Below are 18,772 nucleotides of genomic sequence, written 5' to 3'. Positions count from 1 at the left end.
TGGCTGTCTGCCTGTTCCAAGCTTGCTTTCAGAAGGAAACTGGCATTTAGCATTCATGACAGGATGAGACTTTAAAGGAAAAGGTGCTTTTTATGCTCATTTTCACACACAGCTTTCTGTTTGTCTTCCCTACCTAAAGCAAATGTTAAAATCAGGCACCTGCAAGGCAAACATACCACTTCAACTGCATGAATGTTGCAATATGATTCCAACACTTAATACAGACATTTTTCTGTTGACCACTTCACATGATGACTTAATAGAAAATAAATGATGGTCTTATTTGATTGAAATTTTCTCTCTCTCTCTGTCTCTCTGTCTCTTTTTCTTTTTCTTTTTCTTTTTCTTTTTCTTTTTCTTTTTCTTTTTCTTTTTCTTTTTCTTTTTCTTTTTCTTTTTCTTTTTCTTTTTCTCTTTTTTTTTTCTTGCTTTTTTCTCTTAATGGGGAAAGAAGGATAAAAAAAGGGAAATAAAAATGGGTCAGAAAGTGATGAATGACATCTAATGAGTTGCACGGGAAAGTCAGGAAGTTCCAAAAATAAGGGTACTGAATTAGGATCACATGTGTTAAGAAGTAAGTGTAATAGAATTAAAGCAAGATGTAGTTTAGAGGTTCATGTTCCTGGGATATAACACAAAGGAAATGCTAAGTGAAGCAAAAAATTGAGGAAGTATCATCATAAGTTAATAGTGGTTAAAGAGAGAGAAAAGGAAAAGCTAGGGTGAGTTTTTCTGGACTGAGGTAAAGAAGGAAGGAAAGTGGTTTCTGATTGTAGTATGCTGTCCACAGGAATGCAGGCAAATGGGGGTATGAAAAAGCTGCTACACTGATGCCAAGGCAGGAGGATTGAAAAAATAAAATATAAAAATAAAAAAATGCAGTATTCTACTTGCCTGTCTTTGCCACTGAGTGCATAAGCCCTCACTCATCTCTTGACGGCACAGCTTCACCACCACTGTGAAAAGTGAAGGAGGAAAACAAGCCCAGGCTCTGAAAACACATGAACTGCTTAGGGGGCACATTCAAAACAAGGAATCGGATCTTTTGTAAGTGAGAAAAAGCCACATTAGTCAGGGAAGGGGATGACTTTGGTTTATTTTGTTGCTAGCTGATAGTTCTGTTTAATCTATGGTTAATGTAAAACCTTTAGACAATGTTTTCAATCCTAGGTGCTTAAACAAAGGCTCTTAAATCAATTTTCAGCACAGAAATAAAGGAGGACTGGTTTTCAAAGGCAATGGCTTCAGTGAGGTTTATTGGTGCTGTGTCAGCTCCCAGTCAGCTGCCAAAATATGGATTTGGGAGCCCAGATGCCAAGTTGTCAGCCAAGTATGAAAAGTTTGGCCACAAAATCTGCTGTTGTAGCCTTGGTGCCTGAAGAGTTTAGAAAAAATGTTCTGGAGAAAAACACAGTCCAACAACATTTCATTTGTTGTTTTCACCTGTTCAGAGTTTGTGGTGTTTGTGACCCTGGGAGGAAAATCCATGACAATTCCTAGGACTGCCCACTTTGCTTCTCTTCTGTATATTCCTTTAAATACTCTTTTGTTTGTCTATCTACAAGCAAGGTACAAACAGTTCAGAGAGTAAATGAAATGGTTATTTTGTTTCCTGAACTTCATTTTATTTTTGCTACTCTGGAAAACTAACAGTCTTGTAGGTTTCCCTTCGAATCAGAAGGCAAAAGTCTTTTATAATATTGAATCATTTACAAATTTAGTGAAAAGATTAAAAACACACCAAGCAGAGGATATATAATTTAATTCGCCTGAGACAACTGCTATTAATTTATTCTATCCATTAAACTTTCACTTGTTAAAAACCTAGGATGCATCTATTTGTGAGAAAAATTAGATTATAACTCCTTCTTGACTCATGCAATTTTTCACATCAATGGCAAAACCCCAAGTTGCAGAAGTTTATGAAGCTCTTTTTATAGGTGCTTCTAAGTTTCATCTGAGAGCAGTGTCCACTTCAACACATTTTAATAGTGACCAAAGAGCCTGAAAGTCACCCAGGAGTATTCAACCAGTTGAAGTCAACAGCAGGCATGCTGGGGACGTAAGCAACCTTACTTACAGGTTCCTAGAAACACCATAAAGGACCTCACGGGAGTTATGAAGCCAGCTGCAGAGCTGCCTTATTGCTCTTGACGGATTTAATCATTGCAAAGCTGGCAGCCTTCGGCTCACACTGGAGTCGCTGCATCTAAGCACATCTTCTGTGAGCCCTTAAAGGTCCAGATTAACATATTGCTTTTGCGTATCAGCATTTGAACATCTCTTGGAGAAAGGGCCTGACAAAAGTGCCGAGCACTCGGAGAACAAAGAGGTCTGGAGAGCAGAGAGGACTGTCATGTAAATAGCTGATAGAGGCTTTTGATAGAGACATTGTCCACACTAGTGCATCCGCAGCCAAGCTGAGCATCGTTCAGCTTTAGGAGCTGCAGGAAGAGTTTAAGTAGCAGCTGAAGAGGCCGTGAGCCAGGACATGATACCCACGGACCAGCCCCTGGGTTAGTCCTACGATTTACACAAGGCAATCCCTGAGGTCCGCTCTGAAAGTGTTTCTCATCATCCAAGGATTTCCGTTGGATTAATTAAAACATTAGTGCCTGGAAAACCTTTGAATTTCCTTTCAGCAGCGTAAGGCAGCACTGAAGTTCTTTGTCCAATTAAAAATCTCCATTTGACCTTCCACCCTTATTTTAAAAGTGGTGATTTGGCAAAACAAACGCATGAATACTAATGACAATTGTCATCCCTTCCCTGGTTTATCTGCGCTGCATCCTCAGTTGCTGCTGTTATGATGATTTGGGATTTTATTTGTATTTAAGCTCAAGTAAATGCAGGTGCAAATTGGACACAGAGTTGCAGTTCCTGTCATGAAGCCTAAAAACCCCTCATTCCAGAGATGATTCTTGTTAAATACACAAATGGGAACAACTTGCCTTTCACTAAGTCCTCCCTAGACAGTGAACTACTGCTCTCCTTCACAGATTTCTATCAGAGGATCTTTCAGACTGCTGACCGCTATAAAATCCTGCTATTGTCCCTACCTGCTACGAATAGCTTAGCCAACTCTGAACTAAAACCGGAGTCTTTTCACTGGATTATGCATTGCAAAAGGCTTTGGATTATTTTGTATGACTAGACCCCTTATATATAACAAAGAAGATTATGGTATTAAACAATAAAGAATTTTTGGACTCGTGGGGGTTCAAATCTTTAATTATTTTGCTAAAAACTTCAGGATAGAAGGCTCTTGATAATCTTCTAGTGCAATTGATACCATAGCAATTGGTACATTTCTGAACACTTTAAAAAAATATATTATGCACAGCCCCTCTGATACTCTAGGTGGCAAAACAAGTCCCACTCACTCACACCACATCAGTACTGACTGCAGCACTGAGACATATTAACAGGAGTCTGCCCAGGCCTTGGCAACTGGTTTACTAAAACACTTGAGAACTGATACATTTCAGCAGTAGTTATTGTTCTGTTGTTATCAGCATTTACATAGGGCTGGCTGTCTCGCAGCCTTTACGTTTATTCACTGTTATTTACATCAGATGCAACTCACAGAGGTAGAAGAGAGCCCCCAGTGAGCAATTCCTCACATGGGATATCCCACAAGCACCAGCCTCATGAACCTTCGTTCTCTGTGAAGAGTTTACTTGTGATTGATTGTCTCTGGCTTTTTCATTCTGAGCTCAAGGTGAAATTTCTGCCATGGGCATGCATTTATCACACTCTCTGATGTGTGCATTCTCAGGTACATAAAAAGATGGGAGCTTTAATGGTAACATTTACCATAAAAAGACACAAAAAGGCTCTTGTTCACCTCTCTGACCACTTATTTTCTTTAAATTTGTAGGAACTGAACTATCTTTTAAACCTGTATCTCTCTATCAAAGGTTATTGAAATTGGCTGGCTAGTTCAAATCTACTCAATGGAGGGAAAAATGTGGTGGAATTACATTATCTGGTTTCCATAGGAAACAGAGCTAAAAATTAAGTGGCCTACTTTACACCACTGGCGCAGATGAAGTATGTTCCAGGAACATGACCCTGATGAGGTGAGAAACAGAAAGTGCTGGAGTCGGACCCGATGTGAACAGGGGGAGAGGAAATCTGCAGGCACTGATGGTGGCCTGTACAGACAGGCTGGTGTCCATCCACGTGGCTGGGAGGAAGCATACAGATCCCTGAGGCTCAGGAGATCTTTGCGAGCCAAAATTTCTCTCTGACTTTTGTGCAGCACAGATTGTCAGGAGAGATGTTAGAGGAAGAATTGACGGTGATCAGACAAATGAGGAAATGTTTGGGAGTCAATGCAGTCAAGGACTTCTTTTACAAAATATGATTACATCGGTACCCAAGAATAGATAAGTACTTGAGTAGTGGTAGGAAAGGATTTTTTCAACAGGGCTGAGATGGAATAAATGCAGATGTCCTCCAAGAAAACATGCTGCTTTATTTATACCGCTACTGAATTCAGCTCATGACCCCTTGCCCATAGGAATTTTGGTCCAGCATTCGCTTTAATGAGTCTGTCCCACACAGGACAGCAACCTGGAGAAATTTCTATTTACTTGTAAAAACGTGCAGCCAAGCCATGTAATCTGCATTGCCTGACAATGTGTTCTCCTACTGTAATAACCAGCGACCTTGGAATGATTTAAACTGTAAATAACTTCTGGGGCTTATCAGAAGAGGAACAGTGAAGAGAATAATAAAACAGTTAACTGTACTTGATACTCTGAGAACTCACCATTATTCTCACCTATGGTGAGGCAACTACCTTCCCATGAAAAACAACAGCAGCTCCCTTCTCTGTGACAAGGATCCATGCTTTGAGAACAGATGGTGTTACTTTGCATGCCAAGAATTCTGTAGTTCACTATTTATTAAATTGGCCAGAGAAGACCATATGACCAACTCTCAGATATTTCACATGAGCTGTGATGCATGCATTGTTCACTCTGAACTCTTGTTTGCTCTGAGGACCTTTTACACTGTAAAGGAATGGAGTTTGCACGTGACTGGAAATCAGGTCCACAGGTCCTCTGATTTTTCCTCCAGCTTTTTTTTTTTTTTTAACTCTGTTTCTATTTTATTCCTCAGTTCCTTTTTATTTAAATCACTGTTGGAAGATGATGTCAATTACTTTACTATGTCCCCAGTACAGATGGTGTCGGTGTCTAAAGCTGGTCAAGAGGAAGCACTACTGCTTTCACTTCATGTCTGTCTGGCGTCTCCTTTGAGTTCCTCCTGTGACCTAGGTCCACAGTTCATGATTGCTCTACTTCCTCTTACAATAAGTGCCAGAACTCCTATGTCTTCAAAAGCAGCATGCCCACAGATTCCAGCAGACCAAAGAGCAAGCCTTCTAGCTTTCTGTTGACTCCTCTCCCCATAGCGACACAATGCACTGAAGTCCAGGACAAACCACAGGGGCTACAGATATTTCTAGAGGGAGTAACTGAGATGTTTAGATGCATGGTATTTCTCAGGATTCAGCCTGGATGCTGATGTTTTAATCTTCTCAGTTTCAGTCACCTTTTCAGCACTGTAATATACTGCAGTATTACGATACCCAGAGGAAAAAAAAAAAAAAAAAAAAAAAAGAAGAAAAAAAAGAGGCCAAACTGAGCTAATCTCTGCGAAGCTGCAGTTTCTGTAAAGAACAATTCCTGTTATTGATTTTGGCTATTTGATATTTCTGTGTTTTGGAGATTGCTCTGAAAGGAAAGTATGGCCCTCAAGTAGACGTTTACAGCACTTCATAAGGTCCCAAATTACTTGACAAATACAGCTTTGCATAACCTGTAATCACCATCTACAAGGGGGGCCTACTCTGCCCCTGGTTGTGAAAAAGCACACACAGTGCTTCTTTACAAATGCCTGCAATTGCAGTAGCAAGGCTCCTGAGAGAGGCAGCACGTGCCACAGGCATTACAACTCGGACTTGTGTGTGCTCAGCGCCAAAAGATCAGGCTTGTTTGAGAGCAGCTATGCCCTAGGATCTCTTTTCTGTGTTCATTGCCTAAGCTTCTCAACTTTTTACTTTTTCTTTCCTTTAATGAAAAAACTCTGCTTTGTGTTGCATTAAACAGCACATTTGTGTCTTCATTCTGAAGACTGAGAACGGATTTCGTTACAGATATACATCTCTAGACAACTTAGCTCCTTAAGTAAAAGGATCCCAAGCCTTCAGAGATCAGAGTAGCTAAGGAAATGTTAAGATGGGGAAGTTGTTCAGTGACCAAAGTCTGAGATTTACAAGCCAGTGGATCCTGTGTAATCAAATCACGTTTTTTTATGGTTGGTTCCAAAGTCACCTCAGCAGGCAGGGCTGAGGGCCCACAGGATGGGTTTGTTGGAATTGCACTCTGGAAATGGGACATGGTGGTGGGAGGGGAGCGAGAAGGGAAGCAGCCAAGCAGGCAGAGAAGCAACAAAGAAGCTCTGATTTAAGATCGCTCATGCTGCTTTCTGTGCTGCTGCAAGCCATGCTTGTTTCAGATTTCTTAGCCTTCCCTGGCTAGAAGACTTCAGAAAATCATCTCTTTTCTTCTTTATTCAGACCTGGACTAATGTATAGACAGAGCATAAGACAGAGCATTGGATAAAGTGTTTAGTAAGAGGAAAAAAAGAAAAAAAAGTACTGGAATCTCGGCAGGGCCAGGCTTGCAGGAAGAACCAAATCTTCCAAGCAGGGCACTCAGTCACTGTCTAGTGGTAATGGAGGTGTCTGTTGCAAGAGTCTTTGGAACTGCATCTGCAACAGGATAAGGGGAGACCCCTCAAACCACTGTTTTGCTCAGGTCTTGCAATCCAGCAGGCCATAGTCCTATTTGACCAGCCCAGTAGTGATGAATAATTCATCCCTACTCATACACCTTAAGTTCATTAAAAAAAAATCTCTTAAATATCCTAGCCACAGACTTCAGGCTGTCCTACATGGCCATTTCTGGAGAAATGATTTCTATTGACTATTTACAAATGCCTTATCTATGTACAATCTGATTACTTCTCTAGCAGGGATGCTTTGGGACACTCCATCCAAAATGTTAATAAACACAATTGGGCATATAAATTAGACTAGACACAGCAGGATTTGCTCTGGGGGCAATTTCTAGAAGAAATATTCCCATCCAATGGGCTCTTGTAACAATTAATCTGCCAGTCGATCACCTTGTTTCAAGTTGCTTCATTGTCTCGAGCCAATCCGTTATCTCACCTACAATGAGATGGTTGGGATACTCCTTAACACCCAAGGAATTCATGATGTGAGAGCACTCAGTATACATACAGGCACAGCCCTGCAACCCAACTATGCCACAATTATAACTAAAGAACAAACTTGATTTACCTATTTATAACTCACAACTTCAGTCTTATAGTTGCTACACCTAGCTGTCTCGGATGTGGGATGATGAAGACATGAAGAAGTTTTTCTGCTTCTGATGATAAATCCTTTTCTGAATTAGAATATCTTTTTTTGCAAATAATTTTTTCAGCAATAGCTGAGGGGGATCACTCAGATAGGTCTGCCTTCCTTCTAGATACTGGTGGGGACTGAGCTCTGAGCTGCAAGCTGGAATTTAATTTCTGACTTCTGCTGTACTTTAAAGGTAAAAATCCCGTTCTAGCATACCTGTTATCACAGTTCTATCATACCTGTTATCTCCTCCAATTTGAGGCAAGAGAGAATTGCAAGCATGATCTGGACTTCCATTTGTCTGCTTTTAATTGAAAATATATTGAATCTTTCAATTCTCAGCAAGATTGGAAGAAAAATCCAGTCTGATCATTATTCTGCTACATATATGATTTATTAGGATGAAGTTAGCCTCTTCATATTTGAGAGTTACAGTATCCTATAAAGTCTGTTACTTTTGATACTCGTTTTTCTTAATGAGTGCATTTCTAAAAAGAGCCACCCAGAAAATGGTCTGAACAGAGGAGAGTGGGGACTGAAGCAGAGGAAGAGGGAGAGAAGAAGGCATTTGCTGTATATGTCAATGTAGTATCACTTATTCCAGAAAAACTACACTGTTTCACACTGAAGAGGGATCTAAGTTGAAGTGACTATAACTGGGAATCTAAGCCTGTATCTACCACCTGAATCAATATGTAAAAGCTCAGATAGCTGAGCACCCGCTGATCCTGGCACTTTCTCTTTTTATATGCACATAAAACAATCTTTAAAGGTTTTCTTGGTAGTACATTTAATTCTTCCTCTTCAAATAATGACATTTACATGGTAATCTTTCTTATCTTCAAAGCTTTTATCCTAGCTTTACAGGATTTCTACTGTACAACAGCAGTGTTTACTGAAAGCGATCAGCAATCATATAACTCTTCTGTAGATATTCCAGTGAATGTTGTTTGGGACAGTTCCTGCTAACATAGCAGGAAACATGCAGCGAATGGGAAATGACGTGAATATCTTAATTTGGATCCGGATTCTGTCAGTTCCCTGGTGGAAAGGGCGTGCAATTCACAGAATCAGGTCCCTTGTTTTAATGTTGAAGTATTTTAATGATCTACTTTAATAATGCAGGTAAAGACAAGGAGCATTGCCTGTTTTCAAATTATATAATAGTTTTGCATCAAAGCAAAATGAAATGTTTGCTTACAAATTCTTAACCATAGGTATTCAGACAGCTTTGTCTTTTTACATGAAGATTCAAAATATGACAGAATGTCCTGTAGCTTTCCTGGAAGATCGGTGATATTTTCCTCTATGCATAGCTAATAAAGTATTAAATTGCTGGACTCAAAATAAAAGCAAAAAGAATTATCTAGGGGAGGAGCATGTCTTTTGAAGGGGTGAAAAAATTTCTGAAACTGTTCTTAGGGAATAAGCCCGCTCTATTCCTTCTTCCTGCAGCAATCTGTACAGTACAACAGTCTGGGTATGCTATTCTGTGCAATTTCACAGATCATCGCATCAGCTTCTTGTTTCAACTTATTGCCAGCACCATATGATAAAATCCAAGAAATCACTGAAAATGCAAATCATATTAATTACTGGCAACATAGTGATTTATGGAGAAATCAGTTAGAGCTATACACCTCGTGTTCTAATCACATCTAGGTTTGTCCTGCTATGAAGAAAGTATATTCACTGATTTATTAAATCACTTCAGACACGATGAAGTTTACTGGAATGAAAAACTATGGTGTCAGTAAAACAGAGCAGACTGTGTATCTGAAAAAACTTTTTTTATTACTATTATTACTGTAATTTTTGTGTTCTATCTTTATTATTCTATGATTTACACTGAAGACTGGTAAACGTGAAGGAGATCTGTCTCCTAACTAGCTAGTTGTCTTAACTAACATTCCTTTACTAAGTTTTTAGCTTGTGCTTTTCTGTCCTTGTTATAACAAACATCTTCCCATTTGAAGTAAAAAAATGCCATGCATTCCCGTGGACAAAACCAGAGCTTAAAAAAAAAGCTCAGAAAAGATTTTGCACAGTTCACATGTCAGACAAACTTGTACAGGCTCAAACTGCAACAGAACACAAAGATCAGAAATTCCTAGAGGTCTGTACATATGCATCCACAAAAGATGTCTGTAATACTTGAGTAATATTGGTACAATGTTGTGTGGGCACAGAGGATACAATGGGCATTTTATAGAAATCTACTTTACTAGGAGTTTGAGGACACAAAAGCAAGCAGAGAATGAGAAGTCTGCGTGCAGATTTCAAAGCAATTTCAGTCATGGGAATGAAAACATGGGTCAGTCTTGTTTTTCAGTAGGACGTAATGAAGTGACTCATAATACAGAGACCAAGTATGAATTAGCATGGTATTACAATGACATGGATACTAAAAAATGGGAGAATTATATACAAATGTTGCTAGGTGAAAGAGAAATCTCGAATTAAATCAGCATTTTCTGTGTAAATAAATGTGCATATGGGTATACATGCATCAAGTGTAGCACCCTTCCCCTCAACCTCTAGGAGACAAAAATTTACACGTTATTTTTTTCTTATACCGTTTAGTTATATTTTTTCTTATTCTGTGTCACCCTGTGCCCCACCCCATGGGAAGATGGAAAAGAAAGTTTAATCATGAAAACCTATTCTCACTACACCTAATGGCAAAAACAGAACTGGTTTCCTTCTCTCAAATAATTTGCGTAAGAGGTTTGCTTTCGCAGGCACCAGTTCTGCAACATACATCATTGGAATGATAACTGGTGGCATGGGGTGAACCACTGTCTTCTCTGTGCCCATAGCAAGTTGTAGGAGTGCTTCAAATATATGGTCTGTTGTAGGGATGAGGTTATAGATCTCTCCACTTTGCTTGGTTCCAAAAATTGCAGCTTGTAAGGATTTCAACGCATGGAGTTTTGAGCTTTACCTTTCTTTGGGCCCTTGGGTGTTGGGCATCTGCACCTCCCCACCAGCACCACTGTGATGGGACCTGCCACCAACTCCCATGCTTCCATGTCACAGGAAATATTGCAAATGCAATTGCAGCTGCGCACCGCACACTGTTTTGTACCCCTCCCGGGGCTCAGCGAATGGCAAGATAATAAATTATTTTTCTACAGAGTGCTAGAGTGTGCACTTATATTTCCTGCACTTATACTGAAGTCCTAGACAGAACTGTGATATAATTGATGGTGATGGCAATGTAAATTACATTTTGGATATAACTCAAAATATCTGAGATAGCTATTATGCTTATTACTGATGTAGGTTTGAAATTATATCAACATCATCTCAGAAGTATGATAAATATCTGAGACTCTAATACCTGCAATTTCTTTTTAGGTCTGGCTTTTCAGCACAAGGATTCTGAAGGGAGCAAAAACTGAGTTCTCTCAAACATATGGCCGTTAAGCAGTACTAGACACTGAATTTCATTTTCAAATTCATAATTTTGCAATTTGGCCACATACTACTTCATCATGAGGAACATAAATCAGACTCAGAGTTCATACACAAGTATTCATCTTAGTATTTATGGTTAAATACTTTCTTATTTTTGCTTACCATCTTTGTGTGGAATTTTGTAATTCTATAGGTCAGTACTTTGAACAGTAAGAAATCATTAAAAAATTGTTTTGAAAAATAATGTCCTTAAAATAATAAAGATTTTAGCTGCTATGCATGACATATAATGACCCAAACTGCAATAACAAAAATAAGCATCTTGGGTGGTACATGTAACAGAATGATTTTAACGTACCTCATCAAGATACTGATTTAGCCGAGGTGATTTATTCTGAGGGGAATATGGCATCTATTTAAATATATATATATATATATTTTGGCTAGGTCTACCTGTTAGTCTCATGAGTAAGCAGTGACCAGAATTAGTAATGGGATAAAAGATTTCAGAGCATACTTAAGCAGCTATAAAAGTCCAACCAAGACATTTTCTGAGCCAATATTTAATTAATTATTAATCATGGCAACAGGAGATCTTTTACATTCAAATAGCCACACTTTCCAAAGAAGCTTGCTCAGAGAACTCAAGCCTCTGGTCACCAATGACCACAACAGTACTTAATAAATTAATTGCAAGTATAGATCTCAATATTCAGGTCAAATACTATTTCAGAAATTGAAGTCCTTCCAAATTTTACCTTTGGGTTTTTACATTTTACTTCCTCTTTTAAAACAGCGCAGCCATGCCACCCCTTCTAAATGCCATGGTTTTAACACTGCAAAGTTGATCTCATCTCAGGAAGACTGATGAGGACTTGAACACCTGTGAAACCTCAACAGGCTTGATTTTAGTTTGGTGAGGCTTTTTATTATTACTGTTTTACTTTCTATTATTTTCTTTGGTAGTCAGCTTTTGTTCAATAGAACATGGTTGCACTCTATCAAAATGTCAAGACATTTCACTGTTCATCTCAACATAAATCTTAATTGTGGTACAATGGGTGAAATGTTCTCTTCTGGCAAATCTAGAAAAGATTTTAAAACAGTCAGTGAAGTCGGTTGATACTGAATCAGTACTGTTTGATATTGATATGAAGTTTTCATGATAACCAGACAAGTGTTACATGGCTCAGGTTCAGGAACTACAACCCAGTGTCATGCCAGCAGTCTTTATGTACAGCACTAAGCTGGAAAATAAATTAGTAGGAGATCAGTAAAAATGACTGTGATTGTATGTCAGTGTGTGTAGGTCTCCAAAATGTTAATCTTTCCTGAGCTTCACACTCCACTGGAACTAAAGGGTTTGTCACATGAATTAAAAATGTAGGGGTATGTTTTGTAAGTTACTTCCCTAGTGGGGTGCCAGAGAACAGGAAAAAAAATTAAAAGGCATGAGATTTCAAATTTGAGATGGATGCCTCAGAAGGGAGAATTATTAGAGTGGAGAATGGGTTTGTAGTGCCATTTTTATAATCAGTTAAGGGCAAATGTCAGGAAGGAGTGATTTCAGACCTTAAGTCACCCATGTGTATGCTTATGTCTTTATAAATGTGGAGAGAATAGAACCAGCAGATAGCATCCCTTACATCAACATCCAAACAAACTCGTGTGTGCTTTAGAGCCCAACCCCCTGAAGGTGTGTCGTTTTAAAAGATGCATATACAAATGCTGCATAGACACAGTTATGTTTGGGATTCATGTCAGAGCATGGAAAGAAGACTGATTGCTATTAGAGCCTCCGAGGTTTCAACATCAGGCTGTTAGTCACTTCTTGTGTAGTCCGTGAAATTGTCGGTCTCAACAGCTTCCCTTGGCACTGATGATATGCTCTCAGGGGACAGAAAAGAAAGAAAAATCTGCCAGGAGTCTAACTGTAGTTAAGTGGAAATAAGTAAGCAAGATCAGAGCTTACAAAAGGTAGACTTACTGCATTTCTTTTACAGCTGAGAAAACAGAAATCGCTTTTGGCAATGTTAGCGGAGTTAGTGCTCCGGTGCGGAGTAGCGCTGGGAACAATACTGAACAAAATCCTGCATTGTTCTTTCCAGAGCAGTCCTGAGCTCAGGTTGGGTAACACGCATGGTACCTGCAACTGGCCTTGTAATGCAGTCAACATCGCAGGTATGTACTAGTGACCAAATAGAGTAGTAACAAAGTTCAGTCAGAGTGTTCAATGCCTCTTCCTTTTGTCTTGTAAGTCATTGTGCCAGCTTTTACTTGAAGTACGCTCACTTTTCACTCTCCTTTTCACACTTGTACAGAAGGCACTTGTCTGCCTCCAGTTACATAATGTCTGCTCAGAGGCATATTTGTTCTTAAAAAAAAGGATACAAACTTCATATGTAAACAACTTGCATAAATTATGATGTCTTAGTCCAAAATATATTCACAAGGGCAAGCCTTCCCTTTCCCTAATTTGTATGCCTATAATGCAAATGCCTACAACTAAGATAGTTAGTTCAGGCTTTCTAATTTTCCAAGTAAGAAGCAGACACTATTAAGGGTGTGTTCATCCACCCTACTTCAGATGTCCACATCATGATGAGATGAACTCCACCACAGAAATGCTTTTTCCTGTCCAGCATCTATGGAGAAAATAGAGGATGGGGAAAATATATTTACTTTTCATTAGATGAATCCTTTTATTATTTTAAAGTCCACGAATACCTCATATATGATACAAGACACTTCCTCTAGGTGTCCATAGTTGTAATACCTTTGGGGTCTTTATGTAGAGTCCATGTGATAATATAGTGGCCTTAGTTTTTTTTTTATTATTTATTTTTATTTTTTTCCTGGAGAGATAGGGGGGAGGGAGGGGGAATGACACTGCTTTGTTAAATTACTGAATTTTTTTTTAGAAGTTACCACCTGGTACATGACATTGATAAAGCCATATCCTCCAAAAGAAGGTTATCCATAAACTACGACGGCATTGACAAGCACCTTAGCAAGGCTTCCTAGTGGCAGCTGGATGTGCTGTAGGGAAATAGTCCCATAGGTGGGAGAACACAGTTTCTCTAGCTCAGTGCCCCACTTCACCCCCAGAGGAAGTAGCTGTCCCAGCTATTCAAAGGCTGAAATGGGATCTGCTGTGTAGCTGGCGTTTGATCCATTAATTACCCCGAGGATTACATCTAAGGCCTGCAGCTGACTTTTGAAATAGTTTGGAGCCAAAGGAAGCAAAGAGGCACGAATCTCTTTTATTTGCAAAAGTCTGACACTGGTCAATGTAAGGTGCTACATTTTACAACACAGGAATTTTATTTGTCATCCTCACGTAAAGGTCCAGATTACAGTAATCCTGCATGGAGGTGAACAATAAAAAGTCATTGTTCCCTGGTACTTCAATAAGTTTGTGAATTTTGCTCATATGAGATATCAGAAAATCACACATTTATGTAGACTTAGATGTTTTAATACCATTAGGATCTACTCTGAATGGTTCTGGCTATCAGTTGAACCCTCTATGGAGAACACCAAAGTTGTTCTTTTTGCTAGCAGGAGAGCTGGTTTTGAATGTTCATATTCTTGTTTGGAGTGATCTGTGCTTAGTTTGGAGCTCTAGAACTGGAACAGTTTTGCAGAAGATAGCTGGCTGCCTGACACACTCAGAAAGTAGCTGCTGCAGCAGTGAATTTCTACTGTATTTTTATATAAAGGCAATCTAAATGGCAAAACTGAGCGTTATATTTCAGAAACATATATGGGAAATGACAACATCACAAGTGACCAAAAAATGGCTATTTCACCTGGAAAGGGAGAAATACAAAATCAAAGTATGCCATGAAAGTGGATTCTATGGTACATTTGAAAATTAGCAGTTTTTACATTTTCATCAGTCCCACAGTCACCTTGTACTTAGCGTTGGCCATGAAATGATGGCAGAATCAAACTTGGTAAATATTTATTTAGCTCTGAGGGATTAGGACTAGTCCCCTCGGTTTTCCTTTCACACAAATGTGAAAAAGTTGGCACATGCAAAGTTCAATTCACTACCAATAACCCAGGGGGATACAGAGGCATTTCAACTCATAAAGGAGCTTGCATAAGCAGTTACAAAACTGTTATATTTCAGTTGTAATATAGCAGAGAGAGTTTGAACTTTGCAGTGTGGTGTCCCTTGGCTGAAAGGGGGAACGCAGGCATTCTGCACCAGGGCTTGATGCAAGGTCCCTGAACACCACCACTTCATGGGGAGAATTCTGTAGAGAGGATTTCCGTGCTCCTCCAGAAGCCAACAGATGCTTGGTGGAGTTCCACTAGATCCGCTTTACATGACTTCAGAAAAAAAAAAAGAAAAAAAAAAAGTGAAAGAACATGCTCCAACCCCTTTTTCTTTTTTTTTTCTTCTGCATCAGCACAGCTTCTTTAATACTTAACACTTGTATACCCTGGAATTGTGCCATGCATCTTAACTCTTCTTTGCCCAGTTTATGAGATCTGCGTGTTATGCTTCCATGCCAAAGCTCTAAAATGGGCTCTGGTGTGTTTCAAACATGTCTTTCAGAGATTCACTTCTGAGCACATCAGGCTTTCTGCTCCTGTATCTATTCCATTCTGCTTCTTCAGCAGATCTCCAAGACTTGAGGAAATAAATAAGCCCACGCCTTCCCTTATAACCATATATACCGTATGAGTTTAAGCCAGTTTTGCAACGAACCCTGTGGACTTTTGATGAGGTCTTTAGTATGACAGTTGTTCCTGCAAAGCTGCCACATCCCCTGCACATCTTACAAAGGATGGAGTGAATTAAGGCAGGCCTCTTCAGAGCTCTTGTGCTAACATACTTGAGCTCTCAGGAACTCGTTAGGCTTGTCATGCATTTACACACAGTGTAGCACCTTTACTTCTTTGTGTTGCCTATGAGCACTGAAAAAAACATACAGTGGCATTGACACACAGTTCTCTTTGTTTGTTTGTTTGTTTTCTTTCCAAAATGCAACTAGATCTAAATTGAGGTGCATACATTGAGTTACTGACACCTACAGTCATTAATAATGCAGAAGAGCAAATTATGTATTTTTATAACACTAAAAAATAAGGGAAAAAAACTCCCATTCCATTGAAATTAAAATGGAATTTTTGTGTGTTTTTCATGTAAATGTTGCATTTTGTTCTCAGAGTATGTACCTCTTATTCTTTCTTCTTTAAAAGATATATACAACTCACTAATGAGAAATGTTGTTTGCAATGGAAAAGAAAAGCCAAAATGATTCATTAAAAAATGTCAAAATAAGCAGTTGGTGTTTCTGAAATGACACATCTCAGGTCTTTTTATACTGCTTCCATATTTTTTCAGTCGTAAGTATTTGCCAAATTACACTCAATGGTGTGAGCAATTTCGGTCACTTTACAACTACTTTCAGTGACTTTTCCAGTAATTGAAAAAAAAAAAAAGTTATCTATCCCTGCTGTTATAACAATAAAGGATGTAAAAATATTCACTTTAAAATGGAGCAGGAACAATAGACATAGTCATAACAGATGAATAAGAAACAGTATTCCTCTTTCATGGAAGTAACCCAGTAGGTATTTTTCAAGCTCTCTACTACATGTCTACACTTAACAGCAGTGAGTGGTAGACAGCTGCCTCTAAAAGCCAGCCTTCCAGCCCCTTGTTTTCCACATTCCTTCACCACCCAGGCTCAAGTGCCTTTTTTGCCATAGCTAGAGTCTGCATGTGGGTCTCAAGTAGCAAACCCTCATGTGAATCCTCACATGAATACTCCAGTGACTTCAGTGGTTTTACATCTAGCTAACTTTTCTTACAGATCTCTCTCGTTGGAAATTTCAGCCTTTTTCAAGCTAGCACATATACTCACATTGGGAGATTTGATTTAAACTCACGTTTTCTGATTTAAAAAAAAATATAGATTTTATTTTTTTTTAATTTTCCAACTCACTCTAACTAACACAGATCAGTGCTTCTCCATTACTATGATTAACACATGGACCAAACTCTACATGTGTGAGTGACGCTGTCCTGGTCTCACTAACCTTATGAAATAAAGAGTATGCATAAGTCTTTGCAGAATCACAAGAAAACTTGCAACTTACAGACCTATTTAGATAAATGTGTCCGTACATAGGTAAATAAATGCCACATACTAGAATGATGACTGGGTTTCAGTCATAATTCTATTTTGCTTAGAACACAAAAAATGTTCCTCTAGTAATACATAACAAGAAAAGCATAAATTACCTAGTGTTCTAACTCTGTGCCCTTAACTCTCAAAAGATATACTTATGTATTACTGGACAGGGACATGGAAATAAATATTTATTATTATAAATTAAGGGCATATGTCTCTGCTTATAACACACCAACATTAAGTACTAGAGCATTTTTTCTTATGGGAAGGAGTTGCACAGTCTATAATTTATACTGCTTTCCACACATGAGAGAGAGCAATATCTTCTGCTTATCTACAGAACGGGCAGAGACAGCACCAAAGCCACCTTCACTTCTCATACAACCCACCCAAATGACAATATCCCAGTTCTTAGACAGGATGTATACCCTTACAAGTGAAACGGTTCCTCGGTTAAGTCACTTTTCATAGGCATTTCTAGGATTATTAAGGTGAGCGTTATCAATAAGAATATAAGTCATTCTGATTTTAGAGACTCTTTTTCTTCTGTCTGAGAGCTTACAGCCTTAATGAGGGGTAATCATGGGAAATTGAAGTGCTAGAACCAATAAATGATGCAGGCTAAAAATGGCTATCAGATTCGGGACTGAGTATTTTAGATTAGTCTCAGCCAAGGATCCATGGAAAATTTGATTACTATTGGTTAAACATTTTGTGCTATCAAAGTGTGAACATTTTCTGTCCAAGTAAAACTGTCTCTGCTTGCATAATGCAAACTGTTTTCTAATCTCATTGAAATTATATATGTTTATTTGGGCTAATTTTTAAGTTGGCATTTATTCTTGAACACCCCCATTCTCGCAGTATCTGTTAGAATCACGACATTACTCATGTAATCACAACTATTTATTTAAAACTTAGCTTATTTAAGACCCATGCTTGTAAAACCTTTCTAAAGCATTGTACCATTATTCACCTCATGGAAAACTGTCAATTTCTGAAATATTCAAAAGAGTCAGACTCAGAGGTGGGGGTTAAGTGTGATTGGAACAATCTAATACTTCTCTGTATCTATCTTATTTACCATGAGTTCCATTCTATGGATTTGCAAGCAGAGGAAAATCATAGCTATTAAATGAAAGTATCTCTAAAACTCGTATAAAATGGTCATTTCAGCTTGAAACAATGAAGTGAAAAACCCAGCCCACTCAAGGCTAAAGGCAAATGGCACAGTCTTTGGTGGGAACATGGAGACTTCACTGAAAACACAACTCATGGACTGGATGCTGTCCTTCCTCAACCACAGGCAGTCATTTACACAACCAAGACATAAATACTAGCACATTTGTGTCATTCATCTAACTATAAAGAGCTAACATATGAAGAGACTAACAGAAAATCATACAATTCCACACACTTGTTTCTAGCCTTGGAAAAGCACAAGATTATGAGACTTAAAGCTCTTGCTGAGGCCGTAGTGAACACAGCCTCTGTTGTGGTGCTGCACGACTGGGCAACTCTGGAAGAAAAATCTGAAAAACAGGATTTGTCAGTTACAAGTTGGCATCGTTCTTTGTGTTCATCAAAATGTTTAAAGAGCTAATCTGAAGCAAAAAGTGAAACAGGATAGCAGCTGGTGCAAAAAGATCCTCCAAGAACATTTGATAGACTACATACGTGAGAGAAAGCATGGCTCTTTAGCCAACGGAGGGAGAATTTCAATAAAGACCTAAATTTATTATCACTA

General features: G+C 38.7%; 1 long non-coding RNA gene across 1 annotated transcript; it reads left to right on the top strand.

Annotated features, from left to right (window-relative positions):
* The first annotated feature begins 11,471 nt into the window (after positions 1-11,471).
* Positions 11,472-18,772, top strand: LOC125182003 (uncharacterized). The gene is made up of 3 exons (XR_007160843.2): positions 11,472-11,786; positions 12,979-13,051; positions 18,202-18,772. It is a non-coding gene; the product is annotated as an uncharacterized lncRNA (long non-coding RNA).

Source organism: Anser cygnoides, chromosome 1 (assembly GCF_040182565.1).
Source record: "Anser cygnoides isolate HZ-2024a breed goose chromosome 1, Taihu_goose_T2T_genome, whole genome shotgun sequence".
Lineage (NCBI taxonomy): Eukaryota > Metazoa > Chordata > Aves > Anseriformes > Anatidae > Anser > Anser cygnoides.
This window is presented reverse-complemented; position numbering and strand designations above follow the sequence as displayed.